This window comes from Aedes aegypti, chromosome 3 (genome assembly GCF_002204515.2).
Source record: "Aedes aegypti strain LVP_AGWG chromosome 3, AaegL5.0 Primary Assembly, whole genome shotgun sequence".
NCBI classification, from domain to species: domain Eukaryota; kingdom Metazoa; phylum Arthropoda; class Insecta; order Diptera; family Culicidae; genus Aedes; species Aedes aegypti.
In genome coordinates this window covers 361,174,948-361,197,253 of record NC_035109.1, presented here as the reverse complement: position 1 = coordinate 361,197,253, position 22,306 = coordinate 361,174,948, and the positions used below count along the sequence as shown (strand labels likewise).

Below are 22,306 nucleotides of genomic sequence, written 5' to 3'. Positions count from 1 at the left end.
CAAAAAGACACGCGACTTTTAATCATCGATTTTGTTTTGATTTTTTCCTCAATCCCGCATGAGAAACCGCAAACCCGACCGACGAATGAACGAAGGCGTTGGATTTTGATCGATGCTCGCGATTCGGGTGACAAATTGCGCCGAACAACAACGCCGCCTGCCTGCCTTCGTCACCCGATCGTTGTGTAAGGTCCTTAACAACAAAGGAAACTGCATTGGATCGGGAAGTGTCCAGCGAAGTGGGTTAAAAAAGTTCGGATCCGGATCAAAATGCAAAGCTTGTTTGAATACGGTTTGATATCGGGGCTGGCTGGAGCAGGTTTTCGGTTACGACGGACGCCACGAGCGAGGCCGTTCGGGTCAATTGGGTTGCCGTGGTACCTCTACAATCTACTTTCCAAGAGGACACTTGAGATTCTCGAGTGCGGGTCCGAAACCAATTCATGTCGAATAAGTGAAGCGTGAAATTCGTGTTAAGATAACATTCTGAGAAAGGGTACCCCAAATGGGAATGGTCCTCGGAATGTGCTGAGAGAGGTGTGATAATTTTAATCGACAATTCTTATCCGTGGACGGATTTTTGATGAACCTATGAGCGGATTCTTTTGAATCCGTTGGACGGATCTTGTTGAATCCGCTGGATGGATTCTGTTGAATCCGTTGGACGGATTTTGTTTAATCCGTTGGACGAATTTTGTTGAATCCGTTGAACAGATTCTGCAGAATACGTTAGAAGGATTTTGTTGAATACGCTGGACGGATTCTGTTAAATTCTGTTGAATCCGTTAGACGAATTCTGTTGAATCCGTTAGAAGAATTTTATTGAATCCGTTAAACGGATTCTGTTGAATTTGCCGGACGGATTCTGTTGAATCCGCCAGACCGATTCTGTTGAATCCGCCGGACGGATCATTTATTGATTCCTCCATAATCTATTCGAATATATTTTTCTAAATTCGACCTTATATTTTTTTGAGATACCAACTAACAATACATATATTTTTTCAAAAGATGGTTTCGAATAATTGCCCTCGAATTCATTCAGAAATTACACTAGAAATTCCTCTAAAAAATATTCAAGGATTTTGTCAATGTATTCCAAGAATCGATTCAATATTATCCAAGGAACTTTTTCAAACTTCTTCTTACATTTTTATTTGGATATAGCCAAGACATGTCCTAAAACATGTTCCACCAAGTACTGCTCTGAGGAATTTCTCTAGAGCTTCTTAATGAAACTCAAATAAGGAATTTATCAAAATTTCTTTCAGAGATATCTTTAAAAACAGAAGGAGTTTTATATGGCATTCCTTCTATAAATACCCGAAAAATTGATTCAGGAACACCTCCAAGGATCTGTCCAGAAATTTCCTAAGAATATCCCTTGCAGAAGTCAAGAAGTAAATTACTGAGAAACTAATCCCTAGAATTCTGCAGAGGTTTAAATCCTGAAAGAAGCATGAGATGAAATCCTGAAAATCTCTGAAACAATTTCTAATGCATGTGTGGCATGATTTTTGTTTCAATTTTTTGAGAAATCATTAAATTTTCTTATAGGAAACAACAGGATTGATTCTTGAACGAATCAATTCTTAAATAATTTCTCCGAAGCGACGTTTAAAAGCTTCCGAAAATCATTAAAACTTATCGAAGAACTTTTAAGAGAACTGCAGGAAGGATTGTAGAAGTATCTGAAATAATAAAAAATGCTTGGATAAATTTGTAAACAAATTTCAATTGTGAGAGGTACTCTGCAAACTTCTTCAAGCTCAAAAGGTGTTTCTGGTGAAATTTCTTTAATTGTATCCAAACTATTTGAAAAAATTACGTTGAAGAATCTTATCATGAATTTCTAGTAAAATTCCCAATCGACCCATTGAAAAAATCCAAGAATAATGTTCTCAAGAATTCTTTGATAAACTTTGTAGTTTCTGGATAAATTGCTTAGAATGATAAAAAAAATAGTTGGTAGTAAATTCAGAAAAAAATCTAGTTGAAGCTAAGTAGAATTTCTGGAAGAATCTTCGAAATAGTCCTCAAAGAAGTTCTTAGAAATATTCCTGGACAACTTTTTGCGTCCAAGGTTGATTTTCATCAAAAGCATGAGCATGAGCATTGGTGACCGTACAATTCGTAGTTGCTACTCCGTGATTGACAAGAATAATCGAAGTTGTACAAGAAACCAACAGATGTAGCTTGGGAGTAGCATACCATCTTCAACGTACTTTTCTAAGGACTCTGAAATTAGTAATGTCAATAACGGCGCTGGCCACGTCCTTACGGTCATCGGGAAAGCGAAGGAATGTTAGTGTGACATCCATTGTAACTAAACACCGAGTATACCTCTGCACCTTCATGGTTGCCACGGGAAGGAGTTTTTTTTAGTGGGAAGGCTTCAAAGCTACATGATCAGGATTCACCCTCATGTAACCTCTGTTTAAAAAGTTATCTATCAATAAGTCGACATCTTAAACATCGAACTATTCAAAGGTTTGAATCTCTAAATTTTATAAAACATGAAAAAGCGTTTATGTCAACACTTTAAGTGACGAACCATCTATAATTTGTTCAAGAAATTCATTAAAAATATATGTCATGATGAAAGTGTGTTATTACAAGCATGAAACGAGCTCACCAGTTGGTAATCCATATTCGACTGAACAGTCACAATCGCAGCGTCAACACGTATAAGCAGGAATATGAAATAACTCCGATGGCGCGCGAATAAAGTGCTAACTGAAAATAAACATCACTCCTAGCGCGCGAAAAACTAATCGGGCAGCTTGTGTCTTTGCAAAGCACTACTCAAGCGAACGAAGCCAGCGAAAAACACTCTGAGTGCACGAAAACCGAATCGGACAGCTTGGGCCTTCGCAAAGCACTCTCTAAGGTTGATTTTCATTAAGAATATTTAAACATATTTAATGAATTAGAACCTTTGAAGGAATCCTTGAAGGAGTTCTTAAGGTTATTCGTAAATTTCAAGCGATTTCTATAGGAATTTCGTGCATTTATAAAGGATAAAAGGAAAAAATACTCAAGTTTTGCTTAACAATTCTGCGTGGCGTATGAGTCGAGACGAGCCGCTCCCACCGCGAGTGACGTGAGACGACTAATGTTAATCAAATGGGAGCGAGTCGACAATTGTCACCTCATTCGACTCGTGTCACCTCACACGCCGCGCAGAATAGCCACGAATATATACTTCCTAAAGTGGAATTTCGGGTTTATTTTTTGACCGAGTTCGAAAGGAAACCCATGAAAAATGTCTTAAAAAATATACAGAAGAATTTTCGAAGGCGCCATCTATTGGATAAATCTTCAACTTCTTTGTAATTTTTTTGTTAGAACTCTTGAAACAGTTCTTGGAGCCCTGTGCTATGAAGAAAGTTCTGATAGCGCTACAAAGATATAATCCTTAAAAAACCTTGTTGAAGACTCATTGAAAAAATTCAAGGTATTCCGCGAAACGGTTTGTGGAATAAGATTTTGAGTGATTATTTATGAAATCTTTTTTGAATCGAAAGAAAAAAAACCTGTGGAGGAGTTCTATAGAAATATGTTAAGATCTATTATCCATTTTTTGACATATTCTTTGATGAATTTTTGTAAGAATTTATTTTAAGAGAACTCTGCAGATCTTTTTGAATTCCGTAAAATATTGTTGAAAGATGACACCAAAGATATATTGAAGGCTGTGAATAGAAACGTCAAATGAGATCTTTAGCAGATATGTTATTTTACCCAGCTTTTCGAACGGATTCATTTGATTATTATCAAAGAAAAAATCCCCAAGCTCAAGTCATAATGGATGCAAAAACAAATGAAAGGGTACATAGCCTTAAGCTTTGCGATTTAATAATTATTTGCCTGCCTTCTATATTTCTGTACAAGATGATTTTGGATCCAGTGAATATCCCAAGTAACCATTAGAACGCTAATTCGCCTTTTTGCTCTTATAATGCTATTATACGGCTAATATATTGGCACGCAGGGCGGAATAAAATGCTATTGGGATTTCATGAATCTCTCTCGCCTCAACTCAACAAATTTCGATTCATAAAAACCAATTCATTTTTCATCCCTTTCGATGCCGGGTGGAGTCCGACTGTATCAACATTGTAATTTGTTCCAACTCTATTCGATTGACACCGCCAGCCAGCCAGCCAGCCTTACTAGGCCTAGTCTAGGCCTAGGATTGACCAGACGCCCTCCCGGTCGGATCGTAAACTCCGCGCCAACAATAGTCTCCAAGTACTTCGAACCTGTTCCAACGCACTCTACACTACTAGCACACTTCACACCTTTTAATTCCGTTGGTGGCAGAGTGGTGCGGGGTGCAGAGGGACAGGCACTTGAATCGACTCGCTTGGGATCGAATCTCGGTGCGTCCCTGCGCTGTTTCTTCCTCGCCGCGTGCGAGTGTGTCATTCATTTTATTATTATTGTTATTATTAATTTAAATTTCTGACCCATCCTTTGGCGGTGGCGGCGGTGAGTGAAGGGTCAGGAGCGAAGAACGACCAATGCGAAAAGCGAAATTCCGCCAACAACGGACAACGTTGTTGTGGTTGGGACTGCGAGGACCATCGCCGGTCGAAGTGATCCAAGTGTATTAGTTTCGGCACGGTCGGGAAACTAAATCGCTTTCGGTACGCAGGCAAGCAATCCCAAGTGTTAAAGGTGGACAATTTTAAATAAACGACAGCCACAGCTATGGATAAGGCTTCGGGTTTTGGTGCGGACTTATACAACTGTGCGCGGCAGCGTTGAAAACGAGCGAAAGGGCGGACACCGGTGGTGAATTTATGAATGAAAATTATTGCAAATATTGTGACGATCGATGCTACAAAGTAGCATTGATATAGAATTGGTTGATCGGATGGCTGTGGGATATCGCTTCGGTTGGGGTTCGCCGCTGCCTGCTGGGTCAAGTCGCTCGGATCGCGTTTCACGTGTGAATGCGTTTCGAGATCGTGATTCGGATTGGTGACTCTTTTTTAGCATACGCCGAGGTGTGGTAATAGAGCTGCAGATTTTACAGCTTTCGGTTGGGAATCGATGAAATACATTCGTACAATGTGCCACTTTGTAAGGATGGAAACAAAGGTAGTAACACATAAGTACTGCCATTCGTTTATGCAATTCAAAACCTAAGTTTGACTTAATCGGCACCATCTGCTTCATTATTTAATAAAACTGTCGTTTTTTCGACTTCGAAATAAAATTTCACCGCGACTCCGATCCAATCTACCACTTCAATCTCTCCAGCGCAATTATACACATTTGCGCAAATTAAGTGCGATACACTGGACTTACCACACCTCGTTTTCCATCTTCAGCATACGATTACTCTGCAGCCACGAGATTTGCTTCGGTTTTTGTCGTTTTGCGTAGCGAAGACCACCGCCACCGACCGATTCGCAGTTCTGTGCTATCTTCGCAGAAATATTACATTTTACTAGCAAAAACCGTCATTTCCCTTCTTGGCTCGACCTGATACTGGGCTCTGGAAGCTAGTTTTGGAGAATGGAATCGACTTTTGATTCACCAGCAGCAGCAGCAGCAGCACAGAGCAGAAGTAACTTGGATCGCGCCAATAGCCACCGCAGCACCACATGTGTGTCATTTCGTGAATAAAAACTATTTTATTGCAGCTTAAACAGATAAAGAGCTTCGCCTTTTTTGTTGGGCTTCCTTTCGCTGGCAGACTGTGGCAACCGGGGCAGCTGCCGTTGGAGCTTGGAAAAGTGGTCAACCTTTCCGCAATTGGACCGCCGGGAGATTATGCGACTACTCCACAGTCGGTGATGCTGATGGTGGAAGTATATCGGTAAATTCCTAACAAAATGTAAGCGAAATATGGTGCATAGTCATCATGTAATAAGGTTCGGTGATTCCTAAATAAGTTGCAATTCATTCCAATGTACATATCTACGTTCGGATTTAACTCACTGACTTTTGGATTTTTTGGATTCAAAAAGAATTTGTTCAATGGATAAAACAGAGTTCAACGGATTCAACAGAATCCGTCCAACGGAGTTGGAAGAATCAAACGGATACAACTGAAATAATCCAACGGGTTCAAGCCAATCGGTCCAATGGAGTCAACAAAATTCTTTCAACGGATTGAACAGAATCCGTCCAATGGATTCAACAGAATACGTCAAACGGAATCAGCAGATTTTTATACTTTTTACAACTTCTTCTACTTCAACTTTTTCTTCAACTTCTTGCGGGGCCCAGTTAGCCGTAGCGGTAAACACGCAGCTAATCAGCAAGACCAAGCTGAGGGTCGTGGGTTCGAATCCCACCGGTCGAGGATCTTTTCGGGTTGGAAATTTTCTCGACTTCCCAGCATAAAGTATCTTCGTACCTGCCACACGATATACCCATGCAAAAATGGTCATTGGCACAGTAAGCTCTCAGTTAATAACTGTGGAAGTGCTCTTAAGAACACTAAGCTGAGAAGCAGGCTCTGTTCCAGTGGGGACGTAATGCCAGAAAGAAGAAGAACTTCTTCTACAGTTAGATATCTGACCAAATAATCGACAGTTCCTTGAAAATCCTTCTAAAAAATCTGTTTATTGCAGATTTTATCTATTAATTGTGGGCTCCCTATATGCCAGGTATTCGATATATTGATTTTGAGCAATGTAATGTTACAATCCTCGTTTGGTTTTGGCACCACGTTAAATAATTTCTCGATTTTTATTTTACACCATGTTATTACTGAGGTACTCGTTGAGCTTTATGTGAGATATTTCGAAGAAATGGAATTCACTCTTATGAAGATCACATTTGTAGATTATCCTTAAGTAGATCTAAAATAAGTTGCTAGTGCTTGTAACTGTTGATCGATCCGTTTTATTTTGTAACTAGTAGTCCCGGCAAACTTCGTCTTGCCATCAAGTAGGCTGTTGAAAAACGCCATGAAACGCCCCGTACAAAATAGAAGTTCTGTTCACTCCTGTTTTTTTTTCAACTTTCTCGTTAAATATCCTTTGCTTTTTATACACACGAACACGTCGGAACCCTTAAAGAATTCAACTGTGAAGGATTCATGAAAATCCGTTGGCCCGTTCTTGAGCCATTTCGTGACATACAAACACCGTTCCATTTTTATTTATATAGATATTTTCTAATAAAATAAGAAGTTCTTCTCCAATCTCTCTAACAACTCCAACTCGTACAACGCGAATCATTATGTTCTTCAGCTAAAGGAAGCCTAAAGGATTTTTTTCGATTGATGTTCAAGCGTTAGGGCTGTCTCCTTTTTCAAAAAGTTTCAGGACTCAATTTCTCATCCGTAGTTTGACAAGGCATCCTTGAAAAATTCACTGGTTCAGATTACAGAACATTTAGTTACAAATAATAGATGTATTGAGTCTAATGAATATTTTTAATGTTTCTCGTTCAACAAAACGAACTACACAGCATTTGCTAACTTTTATCTTGAGAAAGTGATGAAACAGAATGTTGTCCATGTTTCATTCTATTCTAGGTCAAAAGCTTATTGAGGAAATTCTGAATAAATACAGTGACTAAGAATACAAAATGGGAAGACACGGAAAGATATGTTCATTTTCTTACTTTCACAATGAATATAAGATTTTTTTTTCCAAAATCTCAATCAGTAACTTCTTTTGGAAAGAAATAATATCTTCAGCAAACATAAATACATTTTTTCCAATATGATAGTTGAAATTGCTGGCAGAATTAATAAGTTTTTTTATATAATTTTTTCCAAAATTTCACCAGAATTATCTTTTTTAAATTCACTAGAGATTTCACTTTTTACAAAAATTACTCCAAAAACTTTGCTTTAAATTATCATTAACTTTCATTTATATTTTTCAGGCACCTTCACAGATTGTTCTTAAAATAAAATTTCACGAATCCATTTTTAAGATAGGAGAAGAGGTAAATAAAGAACAGGGGTAGTAAAATGAATACCGTGCTGATTACAGAGAAAAATTCAAATTCAAATTTTTATCCCACACGAACGTTTCGGTGTAAAAATTATAGTTTTTATGTTGCTACGGAAGTTAATGGGACTAAATATCTAAACCTACGCCAATCTTTAGAAAACCACTTTTGAAAGTTATGAAGTGATTTGGTTTCAAATCAGATGCCTTTTGTGCATTTTTGAATGGGCTACAATCGTTCATAGACATATTTTCGGCAACGCAAATCAAGTTTACAAAAATTTAAACTGTTTGAACCCTTGCTTATCGTATTCTTCCAGTTTTTGTAGGTTACAGGATGTTACGTAACTGATGTTGGATATCTCGCGTAACTCCCTAAGATTCGTATCTAACCTTGAGAGGCTCTTTTCGTTTACTTTTTCTTGCATCAATAAATGAGCCATATTATTTTTTTTTGTTCCGTTTTTGTATAAAATACTAGCTAAGACCATTGTCTTCAGATAAACAGTGAAAAACTTCTCAAAAGCTTTAATATTGGACTTTTATAATCGAAAGAGAGCGGGATAGGAGACAATCATTCACGTTCAAACTCATGCAAATGACTTCGAACAATTCAAAAAGTTTAAGGAATAAATATATTCACCATATAGCATGGCTTCATATTGTGTCAAATGTCTTCAAAATTCGGTTGTATCATTCCTGTTTTTAATACTCAGGGTTGATTGTGAGAACGTGTTCTAATAGATCAAAAAATAATTCTTTTCTTTATAAAAGAATAGAGTTAATAACCGAAATCCACTTCACATCATCTATTACCACACTTGTGTAGCCCACATCAATTACATTTAAATTAGGGTGCAACAAGTGGACAAAACAAAACTACACAAACGCACAAAATTGTATAATAACCACAATCATTCGTTTTCCGCATTTGTCCAAACCAACCTAAACGGTAACCATGTACCGTTTTGTCTCATATTCCGAACACTTAAGGCCAACAGTGACTTCATATGCCTCTGATGGGCATACATCTGCTGAAATTAATGAAAATTTAATTTTCTCCGCAAAGCCTAACTGTTAGCTGTTAGGTGTGCCGTAAAAAATATTTATTAAAACTTGTTTAGTATTGTTTTAACGCAAAAGTATGGAACAACATTTTGATTCAAATGCCGAACACTGTGTTCATTCTGTCTCATATTCCGAACACCTTGATTCAAATTCCGAACAGCAAGAATAAATCGCATACAAAAGAATAATTTCGCAAATAAATGTATCTGAGCTAGTTCTACTGGTCTCGAACTAGAGAATCATCATTACTCCGGAGGTATAAAATAGATTGGAAGACGTTAAAATTGAATTGCAATTGACTGCCATTTCCTTTTTCCGAAAAATTTCAACCAAATCGCCATACAAAAACCGAGTGTTCGGAATATGAGTCTGTTTGGAATTTGAGACAAAACGGTAGGTATGGTAACAAAAAAAAAAAAAAAAACTCACCTACTACAAGTGGCCGCATGTCGCACCTACTCCATAGGTGTACCTACGTGTGCACCTTTTCCACTCCAAGATGACCCCACCTGCCCACAGAGCTAGACCCCAAAACGCCCACCTGCATGATTGGTTTTTCATTTATTATTCCACCTCAAATCTTGGGCGACCACCCAACCGACCAACCAACCAACCCGATTCGAAACGCAATAGAAGACATCGCCTTTTGGGGCACATGCACACACATGCACGGTTGCGGTGGACAATAAGCGGATCCCCCCACCGTTACCGCCCGAAAGTTCGGGGCTGGTGGAAAGCGTGCGGAATCGGGCAGGCGAATCGAGCGGACATTTTTTTTTCTACAGGAGGCCCGTGTGCTTCCATTGTTGGCTTTGATTAACTATTAAAATATTCGAAATAATAAATTGTAATTGGACGCTAATGTACCGACGGGCACAAGTGATGGCGACGGATCAGTGACCAAGATCAGCGCGAGGGAATGCGGGGTGATATGCGCCTACTGAGGATGAATTTGATTTGAATTATGAATATCGTCGAAATCTTCGTTCTAATTGGTTCTACAGAGATGCGTTATATAAGCTCGCAATTACTAGAAACAGACTTGAGATTGAGGCAATTAAATCTCAAAAAATAATTTTTAAGGAAAAAAAAAACGATTTTGAAAACAGCAGGTTAAAACGTGTCACTTAATTTCGCAAGGATTGTATACTGCAAAATTAGGTTTTTTTTTCTCATAATTTAAGTGCATGCAGTAGATACTATGCAGCTCTATGTTTTTATTTATTTATTTATTTATTTATTTATTTTAACAAAAATTTTGGAAGAGGGAAAAACCCCTTTGAGTGATTTCCTTTCGAAAAGCTCTATGTTTTTGTGTTCGTTTTTATTTACATAGTTTAAAACCTATTATGGTTTTTGCGTAATCAGTGAGTGTGGCGAATTTTGTACTCTCAAAGTTCTCAAAATCATTATCATTTTTTTAATGAGAATATTGGATTTTGGTTTTCTATAAAAATTGTTCAAATCAATAGAGCTATCGTATATCATTCCATACGATACCTCTATTGATTTAAACGGCTTTTATTGAAAAACAATGTCTAAACTACCCATTACCGCAAAGATATCGCGGTAGCGCATTTTACACCTTGTTTCCCTACATACGAGAAGAAGTGCGTACGCGTCTAGGAGGGTCAGTGCAGTGCAGAGGAACGCAAATTGACCGCACGTTGTTTTGGCGTTTTGTACTGTTTTGAACTGAGGAGCAGGCAAGTAGCGTAACAACAAAAAAAAAAAACCTTTAGTAGCTTTGTAGTAGGTGCTCTTAAGCAGCGTGAAGTTGCCTGTGGTCCGAAGATGGAATCCGATGGTGGCCGATTATAATGGAAGGTGAGAGTGCGCGAAATAAATGTTTTTTTTTTCGCGCTGTTGTTAGTTACGTCTCCAGTTTTGACCATTTGGAACTGGAGAATTTCGATTGATCCGAGCCGCAAAGTGCCGGTTGGAGATTTGGTTCAGTTGTGGACAAAGGACAATGTATAGTGTTAGCTTACTTTTCTTAAAAATCTAGCAAAAGTTCAACCACAAAAGTAATGAGTTTTAAAGAAAATCATTGGGATCTTAGATTTCTGCAAATTCTGCTTTCATGTTGTGCGTGTATAAAAACTTTCGAAAGTTTCAATACTACCTAAAGCAATAAAATATACTTATCAGTTTAAGTGATGGCAATGCTTCTCGAATACAGCCTTGGGAAAAAAATCCACTTATAAGCGGTTTCTTCACCATCGATCAGGATATTTTAAAATCAGGATACCCGGAATTGTTTTCGAAACAGCCAAATTAGTAAATATTGCTAATAAAATAAATCAGTATCATTCCATCAACAAAAATTACAACAATCATAATTTTAAGAACGGGTCAGATAGCTAGGGATCCAAGAAAACATCCTGGGATTCCTCCAGGAATGCCTTCGAGGATAACATTGTGATTTTTCCACTGATTCCTTCAAGATTCCTTCCAGTGATTTATTTTGAAATTACTCAGAGCTTTCAGCAGTAATGTCTCAAGTGATTACTCCGCTAAGATTTGTTAATAGATTTCCCCAAGCTTATCATAAAGAATTTCTATAACAATTTCTCAATAAATTCCTCTAAAAAAATTCGATGGCTGCCGTATTTGAATATCAGTTCCGATAGAATTCATTCCTTTACTCCAGAGATTCTTTAAGAGATGCCTACGGGGATTCGTACAGCAATTTATTGTAATTCATACAGAAATATTTCCAGAGACTCCTCCAGGAATTCCTCCAGAGATTTTTCCAGCAATTTCTTTAAAAATTTCTCCAGGGGTAACTTTAGAAAAATCCCTACAAAGAACCTTCAAAAAAATGTTTAAAGATTTTTTTTCAGGAATCCGTCCAGAGAATCCTGCAATTGACTTCCTCAATGAAAACTTACAGTGATTTTGTTTTTTTTTCTGAAAAAAAAATCCCTGAAAAAATCCGGGACTACTCCAGGTATTTCTCCATTAATTTTTGCAATACTTCCAAGGATTTTTCCAGAAAAATATAGACTGAAACTTCTCCAACAAAATCTCTACAATAATTTAATCAGAAATTTGTCCAAGGATACTCCAGGTATTTTCTCCAAAGATGCCTCTTGATCTCCAAGGATTCCTTCAGCAATTTATCTAGATAATCCTTCTGAATTATTTTCAGGGGATTCTTCAGAAATTTCTCCAGAGATAATTCAAGAAAATACTTTTTATGGTTCCTTTAGCAGTTTTTTTTCAGGAATTTCTCCAGAGATTTTCCCGAGTATTTCTTCAAAAACTAAGGCAAAAATTTCTCCAGAGATTCCTCCAATAATTCTCCCAGAATTTCATCTAGGGATTTTTCCCTAAAGTCCTTCAGGGATTTCTTAATATTTTTTCTATAAGTTCCTCTTGGGATTACTCCTGGAGTAAGTAATTGTTCGAATTTTGTGTATCCGAATGGTGATATCTTTGCTAATGTCTCTGCGGGCACAAATAATTTCAATTTCACCTTTTCATCAACGGAAAATCGTCAAAATGTACCTACTTCTGATATTAACTGCAACTACACACCAAAAAAATCTTAGATTTACACATCACATATTTTTAGCCTCGACCATGTAAAGCAGTTTGTAATGTGTTATTTAATGATAAATCATAAACACAGCAATTGTATCTAACATTGTTATCAAAATCCTAAATATTGAACGCAAAACGTCTTCTCTCAAAGAATGTTGCAAGCAAATCCGCTCAGTTCACATGCCTTATGATCCATTGTGCATTATATATGATATAATATTCAGTACACGGAGATTTTTTTACCTCAACTTTGAGTTTACTTTACCCACAATTAAGAATATCGATTATACTTTCAACCCAAAATCGCTCGGTATTCTCTTTCTTCCACACGAATTTAACTAAAAAAGGAGAGATCGGCATATACTGGGAGAACTTTGGTCCAAAAAGTCAAATTTGGGTAAATGTATTGGGTTTAAAGAACGCAGTTTTGCATAAAACCAACCCAAAATTGAGCATAGTTTTTAAATGGCATTAAAGATGTTCGGTAGTGTCAGTTCAGGAACGTTTTAAAAATGAGTGTTTCTGTTTGATTAGCTTCAATCCTGGAAATTTATTTCATTAATTATTTCAACTAAATTCACAATACGACTATTGTTTGTTCTTACATTCCGAATAACTACTCTCTTACTATCATCTCAGCTTCAATTTGCTTTTCTTAGTTCTACACTGATAATAAATTAATCGAATACTGCTGCAATACCCGATTCTATCAGTGTTGCCAGTGCACATTGGACCGAATCGACAATTAAGCCGGAAAAAAGTGTTATCTCTGTTCTCATCGAATTTAGACGTTCGATGTCTTCAGAGAAGTTATTCGTAATTGAGTTTTGCATCTTTTAAGGAAAAAGTGAAATAGGGTGGCCCATATTTAAGCTAAAATTTTGACTCAAACTCTTTTGTTTGATGAAATTTGTGGCTGCGCTCTTCTGCAAACTTTTAGAAAATATTATTTTGAACAACTTTGTCGAAGACACTTTTGATCTAACTCTTCATTTGAGCTAAGTAAATTGATTTTGAAAGTATTAACTTAGGGTGGACCCAAAAAATCAGTTATTTTGATCTAACTTTTTTGTTTTCAGTTTTACGTGAATATGGTCTTCAGAAGAGTTGTAGAGGAAGTAAAGATACACGTTTTTGCTGAACATCGCAAGTTTGTAATTCTTGTGACTTTGAAGTTATTAGCGAATTTAAGTGAAAAACTATGAAATCTTAAGATGCCCATAACTCATGGAGTTGATTCGATAAAATTTTTCTTTATGTGGCATTAGAAAGGCCATACAATAGGCAACTTTTGCTGCAAAATCTGCGAGAACTTATTTTTTTGTAAATTGAGAAAATTCACTTCAAAAATATACTTAAAAAACTCGAAATTCGCTTGTAACTCACAAGATTTTAAAGTTAACGGCATGCTGTCTTCAGCAAAGTTGTAGAATTTAACTAGATCTATAACTTTTCCATACACCAATGTTAAGAGAAATGTGAAACGAAAATATGTAGAACTTATAATACATTTTACTATTAGTTAATACAAAATTATTCAAGTAGTAGCAATATAATTGTACTTTTATTCTATCAATAATTTTCCAAACCTGCACACTTTTTGATTAACTTGGCTGCTTTAATAATGTTAGATTAATCCACCATTTCCACAAATCTGTATCCCAGGACACTATTGTATGTATTCAGTCACAATAATAGCAGTCACAATGACGAAACTGTTAAAGTTTCTTATATTGCATTGGCATCATTTTACATTTTGAATTATACGTGAATTATACCACTAAGTACTGATAAAATAATAATAAAATCATAATACCATACAAAGTTTACAACAGCAAGTATATGAAAGCGACTGCTGATATACTAACTTAATATTTTATAGCAATAAATATAAGGTGACCTACATCTGAATCGTATCATCATTTCTTCATATATTGTTGCACATTTCTCTTAACATTGGTGTATGGGAAAGTTGTAGATCTAATGAAATTCTTCAACTTTGCTGAAGATAGCACGCCGTTAACTTTAAAATCTTGTGAGTTACAAGCGAATTTCGAGTTTTTAAGTATATTTTTGAAGTGAATTTTCTCAATTTACAAAAAATACGATCTAACAGTTTTTGCAGCAAAAGTTGCCTATTGTATGGCCTTTCTAATGCTACTTAAAGAAAAAAATTATCGAACCAACACCATGAGTTATGGGCATATTAAGATTTCATAGTTTTTCACTTAAATTTGCTTATTACTTCAAAATCACAAGAATTACAAACTTACGATGTTCAGCAAAAACGTGTATCTTTACTTCCTCTACAACTCTTCTGAAGACCACATTCACGAAAAACTGAAAACAAAAAAGTTAGATCAAAATAACTGATTTTTGGGTCCACCCTAAGATAATACTTTCAAAATCAATTTACTTAGCTCAAATGAAGAGTTAGATCAAAAGTGTCTTCGACAAAATTGTTCAAAATAATATTTTCTAAAAGTTTGCAGAAGAGCGCAGCCACAAATTTCATCAAACAAAAAAGTTTGAGTCAAAATTTTAGCTTAAATATGGGCCACCCCATTTCACTTTTTCCTTAAAAGATGCAAAACTCAATTACGAATAACTTTTCTGAAGATATCAAACGTCTAAATTCGACGAGAACAGAGATAACACTTTTTTCCGGCCAAATTGTCGATTCGGTCCAATGTGCAGTGTCACCGAAAACTCAGAAACCCTCCACAACAAAAGGCAAACTAGTGGGGACCTTGGAAATTCAGCCAAAATTAAGTAATTGGGAATTACAGAAATGCATGCAGTGTTGTGTGCAAGATCATGAAAAGTTTCAGTTCCACTCAAGATAGCAAGCATTCCTGAATTCAATGAGGCAGTTTATATTATTTATCGTTGAATATTTAGTCATGACTCGCGTTACATAACAATCATAAAAGTTTACGTAGCATGTAAATTTAAGAATTATTGGCTGTTAGAACTTAAGCAGGGTAATTAGGGGTGGCATTTACTAACAAATTGGCTATTAGGTTACGTTTTGGTATAAAACATATTTTTTTAGTCGTTGGAGATTTTTAGACTATAGATGTTTCTGTTAAAAAACACAACTTGTTTAATATACTTTCATAGCAACCCATTTGTCTTTTCATTGCACTGGACAGCAAGTTCATCTGCTTCAAACTAACTTGCGGTAAATTACTCGAAATTGTTTGTCTGTGGAGACTTCAATGGCAAAAATTTCTCGTGGGTAATTCTCAAAGTAATTTTAATAGCACGATTTGATTTTCAAGCAATCTTTAGAATGTTTCTCAATTCAATACCATCAGAGTAAGGTGGGGCAAAAGTTCGATCATAGTGATATAATCGAAATTTCCAGAAATACAATAGCAGTTGAAAAGAAAAAAATACCACTCAATGAACCTTCAACATATTGGCCTTAATTTTGCTGAACAAACTTTAGTCAAAATAGTTACCCATTTTAAATTATAACAGTTTCAAAATTGATTGTCTAAAACGGACGTTTGCCCCATCGGTGGGGGCATCCTTATGATGGGCCTGGAATTGCCCTAACATAAAAAGTCGAAAAAGATTGTATCTTCATTTGGTACCATGCAATGAAAGTTCGACCAATAATTACAATTTTCACATAAAAAAACAACAAATAGCCATAACTTTTCCAAATCTTAATCGAATTTTATGATATTTAGGGTGAAAGTCTCTTACTTGAATAGCATTCGAACCACCATGATTTTTTTAAGTTTTGTTTTAAAATGAGCTTGGATTCTAGAAACCCTTCTTCAATTAATTTGGTCTTAACCGACTCTTGTCAGCTTTGTAGCTAACTGGTTATTCACTCTGACTTTGATTCGAATCATCAGGCATGGGAAACACTCACTAGATTATTGCGTTCCCCTCGCTCACTTCTACTCGCAATCAAGAGCGAAGTTTCCGATAGGAGTACCAAGCGTACTGTTTCAATTTCCAATATGCTTTCTACTTCTCCGTCGAGCGACAAATTAGACAAAAACGACAACAGAATGATTCACTACCGACCAGTGTTGCCACATTTTTTCCGCTTCTCATCTGTGTTTTCGGTCGGAAAAATCTTTTGTATCTTAGGTCAACCTCCAAAAATCTTGATAAACATCTGTGTTGACCAAAAATCCAAAATTTATTTTGTTTTCAAGATCAAAACGAAACCTTTGCAATCGTATTATAGCTGTATTTGGCATGTCAATCATTATGATTTTAAGCTAATTCTACTAAAAGTAATTTAAAGATGCATAATTATTTCTAAAAGTTTAATGGAACTCAAGATAAAAAACACTAAACAGAGTAATGGCATTTCTGTATTTTATCTTCAAAAACTGTGTCCTAAACTCGTGAAATGTGCTAAAATCTTAAAAATCTTTTTTATCTAAAAATCTGTGATCTGTGATCACAGATATCTGTAGGCAAGAACAGGAAAAAATATGTGTAATTACAGATAAACCTGTGTATGTGGCATCACTGCTACCGACTCAGTGTACCGAAGGAATCCGATTGCACTAGCGAATGATTGTTTGAATGCCGATTCCGTTGGAGTGGCATTTGTATTTGAGTATTGATGAGCGCTCACTGACTGAAAATACACCCGGCAGAATGATTCAGTGAACGCGAAACCCGTACATTCAGTTGAATGCATTCAGCGATCGGGTGTCTCCCAGTTGAGAGCGGATTGGTTTTCTCTCCGCTCTGTGAGTCTTTTGATTTTCGGGTTATCTCAATCGTTTGCGATTCGTCGGTATAGGCTAGGAGAAGTGGATGAACAAGGATGAATCTGTCATTCAAATACTTGTCAAATTTCATACAAAATCTACTTTTTCTCAGCGATAAGTTCATCCCTCATTCATGCTAGGTGAACTACTTCCCCTAGCCTATTGCGCTCACCCTAGTAGCGTTCGGCTGTCAGTGAACTTCCGGTGGCAGCTGATACTTTGCCATTTTTTATCGATAGCGTTCGGGTGAGTGAGTGATTTTTCCTATGATTGCTAAGCATGTCCCTGTTACATTTTAAGATTCCTTCGAAATAATTCTCGTTCCTATCAGACAAGGCTTTCGAAACTATAACAAATTCCATTGTTGAAGTACAGGGCATTACAATGCAGTACCAAAATGTGAAGTGAATTTGAATCTGTTATTATAGAAGAAGATCTTCAACTTTTGATCAACTCTTGATTCATCGTGCTCTCGACCCTGTGAATTCTATGCCAATATATGCAAGAATAAATTATTGAATGTGATTTTATGGCTTTCGCTCTCTAGGACAATAAAAACGGAAAATTTTGTTTCAAGGGTATAATAAAGGCCAAATACAAAGTGCCGAAACGCCGGCAAAACAAAACTTTCCGTTTTGATTTCCCTAGACTGCGAAAATCATGAAATCACAGTTGAAATCCTTCCAGGCGAGTATCCTAGATAAATTATTATACTTTTTTTTGAATTGAGAAATAAAAACATGAACCTGAATCCTATCAAGTGGACCCAGGCTCTAAGCCTTTTAAGAAATCATTAAAATTTTTGGAAAATCCTCAAAAACCGATTCAGTTATTGAGAGAAATACAAAATATTGTTAATCAAGAAATCACGAAATTTCAAGAAACCGCTTTCAAACTAACTAATCAGACACATAGCGGGATTTGGGGCAAGTGCAGTGCCGTAGCGTGCGGTTGGCCAGGTTGGCACCCGCCAAGGGCGCCAGCCATTGGGGGGCGCCAAAATGCGTAAAGTATTTTGTTAATTTTGAAAGGCATTTATTAAATAAGGGCGCCTCCTAAAACAAATTTCCAACAGAATTTTTTTTTTTAACACAATAATGGAAAATTTGAACAATTCCTGAATCGCTTTCAGATACTTTTCAGTATTTTGGATGATTCCCATACATTTATTTCAAATTTTAACATTATGGTTACTTGCTTAATCTCTAATGGTTTTTAATAGCTATTAAAACTGGTTTGTGCAAAAATCAAGTTTGTGGTATTTATTTAGAGGTTCTATTGAAAAAAAAAAAAATATTCAAATTGACTTGATAAGAATTAAACAGTCTTTTTGAAAGCCTAAGAGCATCTTGAACAGGGTTCTCAGGTCTCGTTAATAAAGAAATAAAAAAAAAAAGGGTTCTCAGAGTACGATAGATCATTATGACAGATAATCTTGAACAGGCCTTTCATTACAGCTCACAGTGATTTATCTCCATACAAATGGTATAGAAAGTCTCTAAATGGATTGTTCATGCCCAAATGAAGATCCCTTACTATGAATGACCAGATAATTGCCGTCTGAAACTATTTATCTTCATCGCATGATAGACTCGTCTTTGACCATGATAACCTCATCATCATCATGATCATCATATCTGTCAAGTTATATGACGCATCAGCCAAGCAACAACAAAACATGATACAAAGACCTTCAACTTATTTGCATTAGAATTTTTCAAATGATTTGTAAATGTTGTTTCAAGATTTAAACATGAATGTTCATTGGATCCATTTAAACATTTTGGCCATACAGATTTGTAGCACCTAAATTCTTCAACCAATTGAAAATTATGGTGTGCAAGTTTGCTCAAGATGAACCTTTGATTTTCTGAAGGTTGGTATAAAATATAGTTTAAGCGGAGCATGTATTGGAGTGTGTGCTCACATTTGAAAATTTAGTCGAAGTTTATTATAATTCCCCATAAATTTTACTAGGGAGCACAAACACAAGAATTTTGATAACGTTCTTTGAGAAAATGTAAAAAAAATCAGTTTTTATTTAAACTTCAAAAAATTCTGGGTTTGAATTTAGAAGAGAAATACAAAAATACTTTCAGAATTGTTAGTGAAAGTTATTTTTAACTTTTCCCCGCCTTGACATCACTGTGCAGCTGGGCAGAATATTCAAAAATTTCTTCACGTGGGAGAAACTCTTACAGAATCCTGAACAACATTTTCAGAGAGCAAACATGAGTTAAAAAGATTGAATTTATTTTTTCCCTAGTATGAACATATTCCACGCTGACTGACTATAGTTTTTTTTTTTAATTTTTGATTCGCTGGAGATGATTTAGCATTAATAAATTTTAGATCACATAAAATACCATTTCTGAAATTCAACCAAGAAGGGGAAGTGTTGGAGATACTAGAACAGTTGTAATTTTCTTTAAGTAAATTACTAACACAAGTATCACAGAAACAAGGCTATTGAGTAAGGGATGCTTATAAATTCGTTGCAAATTCCATGAACTTTTAATTAACTAATAAAACAAATTCATATTTTTCCATGTTACTATTTAGGAATTGAACTTCTAAATGGTATAACGAAACACATATTATCTTATTATTTCCTCTGATTCCACTAAAAAATTGATAAAAAGTTTTTTATTGCATTTTATTCTAAGAATTTGACGAATTTGCTTCCACTTATTGGAAGACTCTAGTGAAAACAACTAAAAAAATGTTTTCTTAAGGAGTTGTTAGGCAAAATCATTACAAAATATTTAGAAGCCTTTGCTTTTTTAACAAATGAAAATATAATTAACAATGTCAAGAAATAAAAAAAATGTATTTAAGAAACAAAAAATAAAAAATATTGATTTTAAGAAGAGTTTCGTCAATGCTATGCTCAGTTGTTTCCGCAGAAGTGCCTCATGAACAGTAGATTTCTTACAAATATCTTCAAAACATATTTTATAAAATCTTATACAATTTGTGAATTTACACAATTAGTGAATGCTTGAGTCGCAATTTAATATATGCATTCATTTAACAGTTCAGTAGTCGCGCTGTTGTATTTTGTACAACACACTTGAAAAAACCTCGCTTTTCGTACACAACATCAGCGTGATGCTTCTAGCGGTGGTCAACCACGCGACGACTGAAAGGTTAAGAGTTGTCCTAGTATTTTAAAAAGGATCTTTATGGATTGTCTAGTATCCCAAGCAAAAACAGCAATATATGCATAACGGTATACGTTAAGCTAGCAATACTGTATAACTACAATTAAAAATTATTTAAAGTGGAAAAGGGCCCCTCTACAGGCATTTTTGTGTTATATTTTATAAAATTTACTCGACCTTTGTGAAGCCTTTTGACACCTTAAGGTAGCTATACAGTAGATGCTAGCTTTATGTACACCATATATATTCATGAATAATAGCTTGAGCCGCATGGTTACTTGGGATGTTCAACGAAAACTTCAATCACATACAAAATTGCATCATAGGGGCGCCCAACGGGAGGTTTGCCAAGGGCGCTGTGAGGCCACGCTACGGCTCTGGGCAAGTGTGCCACCTTAAGCAAATTGTTCTCTAACTTTGTCTAAAGCTTAAAAAACCCGCCAATTCAGCCTAACGATGTTAGTGTCACATCTTTTCATAAGCACTGTGCCATTTAAAAAGAAAATAATTTCAAAAAGTATTAGTTTTGGAGCTCCTCAAATATCATCCAAAATACCCTGATTTTCAACACTATGGGGCAAGTGTGCCACCCGTATGGGGCAAGACGGCCATCGAATGAACATTCATGTAATTCTACTTGTAATGAAATTTTCATTATTTCCTGTTAATATTGCTAACAAAGCAGAGCCTAATTGACAATTTTAAAAAATATTTTTAGGTTTACCGTCATGAGGGGATTATAACAAGGTTCATCACATGTGGAACTCTCTACTAGTCAATTCGAATAACTAAAATCGGTTTTTTTGTCTCCATTCAATGCGATATATGAATTACTCTTTCATTATGGAGGATCTGTATAATATTACACTAGATCAGCACTAAATAAAGGTAAAATATTGATGAAAATAAGTAAAATAGTTCTTAAAACGCCTAAAACCATGTTATTATCGAATATTTGGAGAAAAAAATCATTGTGGGAGCAAAAATGTTCGCTATTCCTTTTCTACACTTCGAAAACCACTACTGGTGCTAAACCGCTATTTCTTTATTCCCAAGAATTTTGCGCTCATTAGTTGTCTGTCCTAGTGGCCGGAGCTAATTTCCCCAAGTGCTATTCCGCGCGTTGCTTCGAAATCATAAAAATTAGCGCTATCGCATAATGAAATGCTATGACCCACGTTCAGAAGCTCGGGTTACGTCAATGAACTGGACAATTTTTGACGCCACAACTGTGGGACCCCGCACTTGGGCACTCGCTTGGACCCCACGAGCGGGACCTAATCAACATAAACGCGAGCAAGTGCTGGTCGCTCATAGTCGTCGAGGAAGAGCTTGCGGAGCGGGTACCCGCACACGGAAAAAGGGGGTTGCAAATAAAAATTAAAATGAAATAAAGGTAATTAAGGTCCACCGGAGGAGTACCGGAGCGCGAAACGACCATAAAAATAATCTGTAAAAAAGCATTTATATTTAATTACGCGTCAGCATCACCTCTAATTAATATAATTTTGCCAGCCCAGGGTCCGAAACGGAGGAACACCATTTCTGAGCTTTAGTGCTTCCTTCGCGCCCAAGGACTCATGAACTCATTTCGGACAGGAAGGGATGGACCACTCTCGAAGAATCAATTTGCATGATTGTTTCCCTTCGAGGTGGCAGCGCGATGGGAGGAACTTTGACCTCTCCCGACATAAACTCCCCGAGAGTCAAGATTTCTACCGGAATTTCACCGGAGGTCGATGACGCATTACAATTGCCATTTCATCAACGGTGGTGTAATCAACTCGACGACCCGTGCTAATGACAAAAACAAGCCCCCTTTGTCAAAACAATCAGCACGAGCGTT

At 36.2% G+C, this 22,306-nt stretch overlaps 1 protein-coding gene across 4 annotated transcripts in view; it reads right to left on the bottom strand.

The window, feature by feature from the left end:
• LOC5568514 (transcription factor AP-2-epsilon) overlaps window positions 1-22,306 on the bottom strand; it is a 213,147-nt gene that overhangs the window by 107,984 nt on the left and 82,857 nt on the right. The window lies entirely within an intron of this gene.